This window comes from Astyanax mexicanus, chromosome 25, assembly GCF_023375975.1.
Source record: "Astyanax mexicanus isolate ESR-SI-001 chromosome 25, AstMex3_surface, whole genome shotgun sequence".
Lineage (NCBI taxonomy): Eukaryota > Metazoa > Chordata > Actinopteri > Characiformes > Acestrorhamphidae > Astyanax > Astyanax mexicanus.
In genome coordinates, this window is record NC_064432.1 from 17,877,238 (window position 1) to 17,890,026 (window position 12,789).

The following is a 12,789-nucleotide window of genomic DNA, read 5'->3' on the forward strand; positions in this document are numbered from 1 at the left end:
ACAGAGCAGGATGTAAACCTCATTCACCACACAGCCTGTCACTCACCTCATCCACAGTGTCTGCCTCTTTGTAAAAAGCTAAACTAGCTAATCTAGCTAGCTAGCTCATCATTGAACAATTTCTCTTTAATAGGTTTGAAAATAAAGAAAACTTAAAAAAAGAAAAAGAAAATAAACCAAAAACAACCCCTGAAAAAAATAACCTGACAAAAAAAAGTAGAATACGAATAGTAACGTTTGTTAGAGTCCATTTGTAACATTTCTAACATATTTAGAGTGTTTTTCACTCACTTTCTCTTGGCAACACTAGCTGTTTTGTTATTCGATTTGAAACACGTTTATCTGGCAACCTTTGGGGCTCGCTGTCGGCTTGAGCAGAGCTGGGCTCGAGTACGTTACGCATTCGGTTGCTTAGTAACGAGACTCAGGTAGTTCATAGCTGCTGTAGCTAATGCTACGATGTTTACTGTAAATCATGCTGCATTTTGGAGTTTATAGCGCCTCAGAATCACGTTATAATCCCACTTAAACTCGGACAAACTCATTAAACTTAAATGGGAATCATTTCGGTCGGGGTGCTGAAGGTAACGAGGGCGTGGCTTGTGGTGTAGAGGGGCGGGGCTGGAGGTGACCTGCTACAGACTGCAGAGAAAGAGCAGCTGGATTTGTGCCCAAAACAGGTTCAAACTGTGCATAACGGACACTTAAACCTCCTCACTTTAAAGCATATTTAACCCTTTCCAGACTAGGGGAATAATCCCGATTTTTGGATATTTTCTTAATTTTGCCTTTAAAGGCACTTTCATTTAAAATAATACCCACATATTTTATATCAAAATGTTCAGAATAATCTCAACTATCTCAATAATAAGGGAATAAGTGGCCTGGAGGATGTATGAAGAGATTATGTGGCCCTAAACCTCAAAAATGTGAAATCCGATTTAAAAATTATTCCTATATAATGTTAAAAATATATTTTACTCGTGTGGATAAAATGTTTTGGTGCTTGAAATTGATTTACTAAAGTCTTAGCTTCACATCAGTAGTTAACTATATATAAAATAATATATAAATGTAAAATAAAGATATAAAATTATTTTTTTGTAAAAACGTTTATTCAGTAGCATGTTGCCATTCTACTTGACACAACAGCAAACAGCCATAAACTTGGACATAAACATAAAAAAAATCACTGTTCATTAGTAAATGTTTACTTTACTGTATTAAAAAACATTGTCTGTTCATTAGAAAATGCCTACTTTCACATATAAAAGCTAACTAAGTTTCCCTTTCTCCCACTCACCTAAGTGGAATGCAGAAGAGCCCACCTGAAGAGACGGTGGATTTACTCTCTTTTATTTCACTACACTTCACTTTACACCTAAACAGACTACCAGTGTTTTGCATTCACTACACACACAAATAAAAATTAAGAATAAAACTAAATACAACAAAGTCTAATTTGAACATAACAGTATGATATATATGGCACAATCCATCAGTGGTCATAAAATGTTTATTTGTATGCAATTTGTAAGTGAAGCTTACTTTTACTAAAAGAAAGAAAAACTTTATACAATAAATATTTACTAATGGGTAGAAAATGAATTTTCCAATAGCAAAGTAAATATTTACTGTGTACTAATCAATTTTGTCAGATCATGACTATAGAAACCTAACTAGCTTCAGTGTTTACTGTGTGTGTGCATGAGTGAGTGAGTGAGTGAGTGAGTGAGAGAGAGAGAGAGAGAGAGAGAGAGAGAGAGAGAGAGTGTCGGTATGTGTGTGTGTGTGTGTGTGTGTGTGTGAAAGAGAGAGTGTGTGAGTGTGTGTGTTCGCGTGTGTGTATGGGAGAGGGAGAGAGAGAGAGATTCCAGCTTCTCTATCAGCCCTGCGTTTCCCCAAAGATCCTTTCTCTACATACGGCAGCAGCATTTAGCTCGCTAGCTCGCGAACTCACATAACAAAACATCCCTAATGAGTGACAGTTTTATAAATACACTAAATACACTCACAGATCTTCAGTTGGATCCTGATCGGTTCTATATTTTTCCTCATTATAAGAATCAAAGCCGCTGATGCACTTCTACCTAAAACCGCTGCTTCTCTAACGCTGCTGTAACTTGAGCCGCGGTGAACTGTTTACACCCCGCCCCCACGTGTCTTTCTATATGACTCAGACTGATGTAATCATGTGTGGGAGGGTTTTTTGTGATTTTCTGAAAGCCTATTGGTCAGTTTTACACAACCAACAGAGATGACAGACACATGAATCCACCAATTATAGATGAGAGGCTGGTGACAGACACATGAATCCACCAGTCGCAGATGAGAGGCTGGTGATAGACACGCGAATCCACCAGTCACACAAGAGAGGCGGACCGTATTGCTCGTCTAAAAGGCATATAAATCCGGACCTGAGTGACGTACAGACTCAGGATTGGATATCATAAAAGGGCGGACTCTGTTGATTCAGGAAATGTTTGAACTGTGTTTCTGTGCCGTATTATTGCAAATCTATTTATAGAAACACCCAGCAACGCTGCGTTTGACGCGCCCGCGCGTCCGTCGTCTGGAAAGGGTTAATGAGGTAAATGAGTGTATATTATAGATAGCATATATTGTTTTTGTGAACGTAATAAAACATTTGGCACTGTTTTGGGCGCTAGCTGAATTTGGGCGCTAGTGTATTTGGTTGCCTAGTAACCGTGCTAACCTGGCTAACCTAGTTAGCATTACCTCAGTGAAGCTGTAGTATGGTGTATTTTTTAGCTGTTTGTGTGTTGAAATGTGGTTAAAGTTTAGTTTAGCTGAGTTTTATAGTGTAAATAAAGAAATACAGGAGAGGGACAGAGTTTCTGTAGATCTCAGTGAGGCTGTATTATGGTGATTTTAGCTGTTTGTGTTTTGAAATGTGGTTAAAGTTTAGTTTAGCTGAGTTTAATAGTGTAACGTTAAATACAGAAATACATGAGAGAGACAGAGTTTCTGTAGAGCTCAGTGAGGCTGTAGTATGCTGTGTAGGTGTTTATGTGTTGAAATGTGGTTAAAGTTTAGTTTAGCTGAGTTTTATAGTGTAAATACAGAAATACAGTAGAGAGACAGTTTCTGTAGAGCTCAGTGAGGCTGTAGTATGGTGTTTTTAGCTGTTTGTGTGTTGAAATGTGGTTGAAGTTTAGTGTAGCTGAGTTTTATAGTGTAAATACAGAAATACAGGAGAGAGACAGAGTTTCTGTAGAGCTCAGTGAGGCTGTAGTATGGTGATTTAGCTGTTTGTGTGTTGAAATGTGGTTAAAGTTTAGTTTAGCTGAGTTTAATAGTGTAAATACAGAAATACAGGAGAGAGACAGAGTTTCTGTAGAGCTCAGTGAGGCTGTAGTATGCTGTGTAGGTGTTTATGTGTTGAAATGTGGTTAAAGTTTAGTTTAGCTGAGTTTTATAGTGTAAATACAGAAATACAGGAGAGAGACAGAGTTTCTGTAGAGCTCAGTGAGGCTGTAGTATGGTGTTTTTAGCTGTTTGTGTGTTGAAATGTGGTTGAAGTTTAGTGTAGCTGAGTTTTATAGTGTAAATACAGAAATACAGGAGAGAGACAGAGTTTCTGTAGAGCTCAGTGAGGCTGTAGTATGCTGTGTAGGTGTTTATGTGTTGAAATGTGGTAAAAGTTTAGTTTAGTTGAGTTTATTAGTTTAAATACAGAAATACAGGAGAGGGACAGAGTTTCTGTAGAGCTAAGTGAGCTGCACAGAGCTAGAGCTGCTGACGGGGAGCTGTAAAATGCTCTGTAAAGTTACATCTAGGGGTGGGAGATATGGCCTTAAAATAATATCACAATATTTCATGATAACAATACTTTTGGCGATATGACAAAACATTAAAATAAATATATATATATATATATATATATATATATATATATATATATATATATATATATATATATATATATATATATATATATATTCAAGAATAAAATAAAAATAAAAATAAAAATGACATTTTTATTATTGCATACAAATTGATATGGCATACAAGAATTTATCAATTGATAAATACAAGAATTTATCAACAGACGTCAATGGCATCTAATTTATTAAACATTTTACCCCCCCCCCACTATTCTGACACCCCTGCTGAAGGGATTAGTTAGACATGTATGCAGATATTGGTCAATGCTGATTTTCTAAAAAAAAAATGATAATAAATGGACTGATAAACTGGCCAGCTGATTAACCATTCGATCACTACTCAGGAGTGTGTGTGTGTGTGTGTGTGTGTGCTTGGTCATGAAACATTTAACACAGTGCAGCTGCTCTGTAATGGAATCACACACTTGAGTGTTTCACATGATTAAAATGACACTGTTTAACACTCAACAACTGACCGACACACACATCACTATACAGAAATAGAGAGAGTGAGAGAAGAGAGAGAGAGAGAAAAAAAAGAAAAAGAAAATGAGAGAGAATGCGAGTGTGAGTGACATAAAGAGAGATAAAACAAATAGATTAGAATAAAAAATAGAAAAGTTGAAAGAAAAGATAAAGTAGAGGATTAATAGTAGCTCATGCAATTAAACAACATCTTAATTTATCTATTCTTTCTTTCTCTTTTTTATTTTTTCTGCATTTTTACTCACTCTTCTTTTCCCATTCTATCTATTCATCCATCCACCTTTTTTTTCTTCTTTTACTTTCTCTTTAATTTTTCTTACTTCAACTGTTTTCGTAAATTTTTCCTTTCAGCCACATTGTTTCTCTCACTCCCCACACACACACACACACTGATAATGAGAGAGTAGTGGAGTTGTACTGTGTGTAAATCAGCTGGTGTGATTGGGTCGGGAGATCTGAGAGGAACAGAGTAAACAACAGGAACGAATGACTCAATCAAATACGGAACCAAAATATGCAATTTATTTACATTTATTTTGTTTTATTTATTCACAAAGAAAAAACAGAAATCTCTCTCACAGTCAACCTCTCTTCATACCAAACACACACTAGACTTAGGAGATAAACAAACACACACACACACACACACACACACGCACACCCATGAGATATAGCTTAATGATTCAATAGTATCAAAATATTACTAATTACACATCATACTTTATTATTCTGGTGGTTGTGATGCTAGTGTGATGCTTGGAGTGAATTTACTATGTATTTCAGGTGGTTTCTAAAATGTTGCAGTTAGTTACTAGGTGTCAGTGTTGTGAGAAGAGTACTATGGTGTTACTAAGATGCTAAGGTGCTAAGGTGTTTTAGGTTAGCTAGCGTTAGCTACTGTAGCTCAGATTTAACACTCAGATAAAGAAATGACAGCAGGTAGAGAAACTCGACTCAAACTCCTGTTTTTACTGAAACTCTAAAGCAGTGTCTGTGCTGCTAAATCCAACCAAAGAATTAAATCAGCACCAATCCCCCACCAGTAAATACAGCATTAGCATTTATATCACATTATTTGCTTGTCTCATAAATACAACAGTACCAGTGCACCTTTAAGCTATTATTATTTTGGGTTGTCATAAAGAATCAGGTGTAAATGATGGAAATATTAGTCAATGTGTGTCATGATTGAAATGTGTGAATATAATGGAAATTTTGATTGTGTGATGTATGTAAACATCAGAATCCTGTGGAGTAATTTTGTATAGTATTGTAAAATAAATAGTTTAGTATTGGAACTAGCTAAATTTTGGAAGCTATGCTGCATTTCACTGGATAGGTAAATGGTGACATTTGTAATGCACAGGTCAGGTAAAAATAGTCTTAATGACTTGTAAGTAAAATTGCACAAGTTAAACATAAAGAAAGGATAATTTCTTACATTTTTTATCATAGATGTCAGCCACACTCCTCTGAACATCATCAAAATCTACTTTTCACACCTTTCAACTGGACTGTTTACACTGGAAAGAACTACTTTCCCACGGGCCAGGGTTTCTCTTATCAGACTCATTCACTGGTTGACTGAAGGTAAGATTAATATTACTGCACGTTTAATTTATCAGTATTTTACTCAAATTTTGTGTTTTGTTTTAAATACTATAAATAAGAATCTGTTGCCTCTCATTTACTTACACCTCACACTTTCCCAACTTAAATGTGTTTAATTTTTAACAGATTAAACTGGATTAAAAAGTCACTTAAGAGTAAAAAGCTATTTTAAAACAGTAAAATAAATGGCAGGACAGTGCAGATAATAAAAGTGAAAAAATTGTTGTTGTGTATAAATATCTGTGATATATGTTGGCCATTGGCCACATCTGCTCTCTAAATATCAACATTGGCATAAAAAAAAAATATTGGTTGATTTCTAGTTAATATGGTATTCCTGGTGGTTGCTTGGGTATCCCTTGTGGTTATAAAAGTGTTGTTAAATGGGTATAACTATTTTGCTCAGATGGTTATTGGTGGCTGTTTTACCGGGTAATTGCTAAGATGTTCCAGGTGGTTGAAATGCACTTCTACACTTTACATTCAGACCATATTAGTGGTTGTAATATATACAAATACTACATTATTATGTAATGTATTTTGTTATCAGTTGTCCTAAAGAATCAATTATACCTGAACAAAATTAAACATGACTCCAACTTTTCAATAAAAAATGAAAGTAGAATGTAAATATAATTACATTTATAATTCAAAAAAACATAAATACATTGTAACATATCGAAAGCAAATCACTGATAAACTAGTATTGTGTCCCATGGCTTTTGCCATGTCCCATTGAAGCTAAAGAGTGCTTGCTGCACTGGTTCCCTTATACAAACTGTGCATCAGCAGATGAGTTGCAAATGGAAGTTTCTAGTGAAGTGACTATTTTCTAAATTTTTCTCATATTTACAGAATATCTTATAAACATGAGTAGTTTGGTCAAAAGCCCAATATCACATCTAAACTCTAAGGTTATTATTATAAATCTCACTGCTGCTGCAATAATGCAAAATGTTATTCTATACATAAATCGTATAAATGTAAAGAGTAGTAGCAGTAACTGTGTATTTACAAAGTGTAGTAATGTAGCGCCATCCTCAATAGCACTTAGCTGCACGGTAGCTACTCCACTCTGACCTTGGGATGTTTCTAGTTCATACATACTGTACATGTGTAGACCTGAGCTGTACAATACAGCATTTACACAGATATATTGCATTAAAAATACAATTACATCACTGTATATGTTTATAAATTTATACATGAAATAGTATACCAGGACATTTGTAATATTTTTTAAAATCTACGAAAGGAGCTCCCATCCACAGGTAGGGCCATTATATTTTTAGGAAGGAACTAATGAACACAAATGTATGCAGAAGTGGTAAAAAAAATACATATAGGTAATATTTATTTAATGTAAATTATGTTTAGGCTAGATTCAGGTGAAAATCCTGTGATGTAGGACAGGTTTGGCTATAGGCCATATGTCGAGTAATTTTACGGTTATGTAAACCTGTATGGTAATTTTAGGTTAAAGCTTAGGTATGGCGTAGTTTCAAGTTGAGGTGTAATTTAAGGTTTAGGTTGGGTTAACTTTAGGTTTTTGTTGAGGTGTAGGTTATGTTTAAGGTTTAGGTTGAGTTATTACATTTTGTCCTAGACCTAAATTACATTTAGGTCTAGTTTTAGGTGTAGGTTAACTTTAATTTGGGGCTAGGTGTAGGTTAAGATTAGGTTGAGGTGCAGGTTAAGTTTAGTTTAGGTTTAGGTGTAGATTACGTTTAGGTCTAGTTTTAGGTGTAGGTTAACTTTAGTTTTTGGTTGAGGTTAAGGCTGATGTGTAGGTAATTTTTGGGTTTAGTTTTAGGTGTGGGTAAGTTAAGTTTAAGTGTAGGTTGGGGGTAAGATACACAGAGGTGTATAGCAATGAAGTAGAACTGCTTCAAAACTACTGTTTTGTTACTTGTTACAGTTCTAAAAATGTTTTAAAAGCCGTAAATGGCACTGTCACTGGGTTTGATAAAGCTTCTCATCACTGAGCAAATCTAATAAAAAAGACCTACTACTACTCCCATTCTGCCTTTAGCGCTCAGAGCTCTCCACTGCTTTCTGTAATAACTACATAACACAGTACTGTACTGTACTTTTACTTTCAATACTTAGTACATTTTAGAATAAACTACTTACAGTACTTAAGTACAAAAATGTGGAATACTTTAGTACCTCCACTTATAGTAAGTATGGTATTTAAAGAACAATTGTACTTTTACTCAATTACTTTATACATATCTGAGAATACTTTTAGATTTAAGTAGCAGACTGAGGTTAAGTTTAGATGTAGGTATAGGTTAAGCTCAGGTTTAGATGTATACGTTTAGACTGAGGCTTGGGTGGAGGATAAGATTAAGTATAGGTACAGGTAGTTTAGGTTGAGTCTATGTTTTTTCCAGAAAATTCAGCTTTAAAAATCTTCAAAGGATCATACTGATGCAAGTCCTGGTCAGGGTCACGGCGGGTCCGGAGCCTATCTGTAAACACTGGACACAAGACGAGAATCTGTCCTGGGCAGTTCCCCATTCAAGTCACAGAATACCTGGAGGGAAACTTACACAGACAAACTCACAAACAGAGACACAATCAAACAGAGCATGTATTGAACCCACAATCTCAGAACCCCGGAGCGTGGTGCCGCCCATGCTCAAAAGTAAAGAAAGAAAATGAAGAAAGCGAGAGAAGAAAGAGAAACTATTGACACTATACACTTCTACGGCATGCAGTGTTAGTGTGTGAGACAGGGATTCAAGCTGGATTTTTCCTTTCATCTCCAGAATGTCCTAAGTGCTTTTACTTAAACCTGGAGACCTCCGAGGCACACCTGGTCACGTCTGAGGGCTAAATGGAATGCTTTTACATTTGTTTACTCCGTCTCTCTAACTGACTCTCGCACAGCCTGGGCGTTTCATTTCTTTCTTCTGCAAGATGGAAGATGACGCGGCTCCTCGGAGATGAAAGTCTGCGAAATGTCAATTTGAAATAAATAAGAAGAAGCGCTGTATCCTTCCCGGCCTTGCTTAATAACACAGAAAATCTGCAGGCCTACAGAGACAGAGCAGATACGAATACCAGTCTGGATCGCAGTGACCCTGAATATTAATGGTGCTAAGCCATCTTTTTCTCATTTCAGATTTGTGTATATGTGCTCACAGTCCGACAAGTGAAATGTCAACTTTAAGTGGACGGGCCATCAACACAGTATAAATTTCACCCTCACTGTGTGGAAACTGTGGTCAGCAACCTTCACATTACCGGAGTGCTGTGTAATTTTTGCCAATTTCAAAGATGATGAGAGAGAATTTTCCAACTTTCCATGATGTATGTATTTATACAAGAGGAGTACAGTTTTAGTTCTGAGCTGTATGGGCAGATTTAGGAGATATTTTGTCCCTAGCGCTATTGGGTTCATCATTGGGTTCACTTTTCTGCACTTTTTTTGCACATCTACTTTTAAGTGCTCAGCACCCCTAAACCTCTGATCCTAGAATCACCCTTGTCAGGTAAATTTTAGCCAGACATTTCTGATCATGATCATTAGGGGTGGGAATCGATTACTATCTCACGATTCGATTCGATTCCGATTTTGGGGGCCACGATTCGATTCAAAATCGATTTTTGATTCAAAACGATTTGAATTATAAAAATTTCTGCTTCTGGCTTATGAATCTTATTGAAAAAAAAACCCTCCATAATATACACTGGTCCTGGAGCAAGTAATGTGTTACAAAAACAATAAAATGTGCAGGAATGTGGGTCCTCAGTGACAGAGGAATCACTGGGATATCACAATGACGTTAATGAACAATAAATAAATAATAAATAACACTGCTTTATTACCAGGCTACTAGCGGTGGTGTGTAGGTGACGCTGCTGGGCTGATGTGATGATAGCAGTGGAGCGCTAAAGTTCAGGAGCAGCTGCTGATTAACTAGTTAATTTAAGGTCGTTGTATTTCTTCAGAAAGGGGGCAGGAGGTGGAGAAATTAATTCATATTGTCCATTCCTTAATTCCTCTGTGATGAGGAGCTGAAATTAGCTCTGATTAGCTTATTGTTATTTTTCCGTTCCGCCTTAAATGCTGCAGCCCGCAGCCACCTGTAGCGTTATTTAAGGTGGAACTGGAAAGTTAGCTTGTTAGCTAGCTAACAGTTACTGAAACTAACTACTAGCGATCTTTTTTATGCTTGTTATGAAGCATTCTGCCATAAAACATTAAAACTACACGTTAATCTAAGGTAATATAGTGCTTGTTCTGCCATCTTACCGGTGATTCTCAAACACCTACTACGCTCTGTGTGGGTCTGGAAGACCTCGGTTTGAAGGGACAAGCGGGTTGCCAGGTCCAACAAAAATACCCAGCCCAAAATCAGTCCAAAACCCGCCCCTCAGAATCGATTTTGGGACATTTTAAATCGATTCTGAATCGTAGTAAATGAGAATCAAGATTCTTATGTGAATCGATTTTTTGGCACACCTCTAATGATCATTACCTCCCACTGCGCTGCTGTCCACAGTGGGTGCTGATGCCTTCTATGATGTACATTATTCCCAAAACACACATCAGTAGGATAGTTAAATGTGTGTGTTCCCAAGCTGTTACCTTGAGGTAACACTTCATGATCAATATATTAAACATTTACTGCTATCCTATGACTTTTGACATGGGATACATTGTATTTTTGCTGGTTTTAAGTTTAAGTTTTTTTTCACATAATTAAAACATGGCAGTTGTTAGTTACATCAGAATTTCATGCTGAATGGACCAATATGCTCATACATGGCTTGAAATAAAATCTTTTTACATTGACTTCCATTGAAAGTTCAGAAAGTTTTATCCTTCACCCGTAAAGTTGGCATATTTGAGATAAAGTTTTTGCATTTATCTCAATTATTTGTGTGTATGTGTGTGTGTGTGTGTGTGTGTGTGTGTGTGTGTGTGTGTTTGTGTTCACCCTTGAGTGATGTCAAGCTGTGGCCCAACATCAGTATGACTCATCTTTTACATTCAGCATGAAACTCTTCCAGCCCAAACAGAGAGAGTGGTGTTCGATTGACAGCTGAAGGAAAGGGGCGGGACCCCGAGCTCTCATGCTTTTATTTAGAGGCGCAGTGCCCTCTCAAATTAACGCTCATTCATCTGTCACCCAGGCAGACGCTCACTCCTGCAGGATGAATCATCCCGCCGGACGACCGCAACTCGTGCAGATCTCCTGGGTCTGGCCTTCTCGCGTATAATGACGATCATGACCTCTTCTCTTTCACTTCAGGAATGCTAAAGAAACGAGCACGAGTGCAGACAGCTTGTTTAGCAACACTTCAGAAACTTTCTGTGACTCAGATCTGAACGTATTGTGTGCTGTCTCTGTTTACTGGGTACTTAAGATGTCTTATTTTGTTGGAAATTGCATCATCAGAGGTCAGCAGGGGACCTTACACTCTTACAACGCTTCAAAATGTTCTCTGAGTAATGCCATAGAAGCACCACTTTGGTTATGTAAAGAGTGTAAAGAGACGTGTTTGTTATAGAGGTGAGTGAGTGTGTATGAAGAACCCTTCAGCTGGTGAAGAACATTTACCTCAAGTAAAGGTTCTTCAGATTCACAAGTCCTTCGTAAGAGAAAATGTATTTGATAATACTTTACAATAAGTCACAACTAACAGTACTTACAACAGTAATAATCACTAATAAATGGTTAAGTCACATCTCAACTAATTATTAATTATACTGGTTACAACATTATGATACATTACTACATTTTAATGAATAGTAATGCATTGAGAAATTACTTTAAAACACATTGTACTGATTAATAATAATGAAAACAATTAGTTGAAACATTGTGTTGTACGTTAATTAAGGGACTCTTATTTTAAAGTGTTACCATTTCTTACTGAAACCTATTTACACAGTTTTCACAAACATTCTGACATTCACCAATGACAATGGCTTTTCTCGTTATGGGAACATGCACTATATTGACAGAAGTATAATAAGTATTTGGACTCCTGCTCGTTTATTGTTTCTGAGGAGATCACTGTATTAAATAATAGCTCCACCCCATGCTGTTTACTGGGAAAGGGGGAGAAAGAAATAAAAATGGATTTTATAAATTCCTTGATTTTATTGTTTGTTGTGGAATCTCGTTTATACTGATAATTGAAGAATTTAAGTGATATTGATGCAGACTACTGAATGGTAGTTCTGAACGGTCTAATTCTTATAAACCCCACATTGTAATTAGAATAATCTTATAGGTAATAGGTGAGTTTTTTTTTAAATATTGAGTGATTTAGGTGATATCTACCATTGTATCATTTAGAATTTTGTGCAGTGAAATTTTTATTTTTCATGTAAATGTTTTTATGTGTTGTTTAAATATTTGAATGAAGTTTCCATAGACCATTTAGATTTTTGGACAGTGAAAAAAACTATAAATCCCATATAATTGCACCCACACCGTACTTCCCTCACTCCACTGATTTCAAGAAGCTATGATGTTCCTGCTCTCTAAACTACTGATTGTTTCCACCTGTTTTCCCCTGTAAAAATAGCCCTCAGTTTGCTATGCCTAGTGCTGAGTATTGAATCTAGTTTTTCTAGCTCTTCTACGACGGATTCTATTGTATTTGCCTTCTTGTTAGCATTTTTTTTGTATAACTGTTCATCTTTTGCCTTGCTCATTCTGTTGGTTACCTGTTGCCAACCTTTTCATATTTTGACTCCTCTTTTACCATCTTCGTTGTTGTTTATATTTGCTGCCATTTTGTTACTGACCTTGCCTAT

General features: G+C 36.3%; 1 protein-coding gene across 2 annotated transcripts in view; it reads left to right on the forward strand.

Annotated features, from left to right (window-relative positions):
* The first annotated feature begins 5,847 nt into the window (after positions 1-5,847).
* LOC103041974 (phospholipid-transporting ATPase ABCA1) overlaps positions 5,848-12,789 on the forward strand; it is a 243,650-nt gene continuing 236,708 nt past the window's right edge. For both annotated transcript variants that reach the window (XM_049472171.1, XM_049472172.1), the window contains exon 1: positions 5,848-5,984. The gene's annotated coding sequence lies outside the window, so the exon portion shown is untranslated. The remainder of the gene's footprint in view (positions 5,985-12,789) is intronic.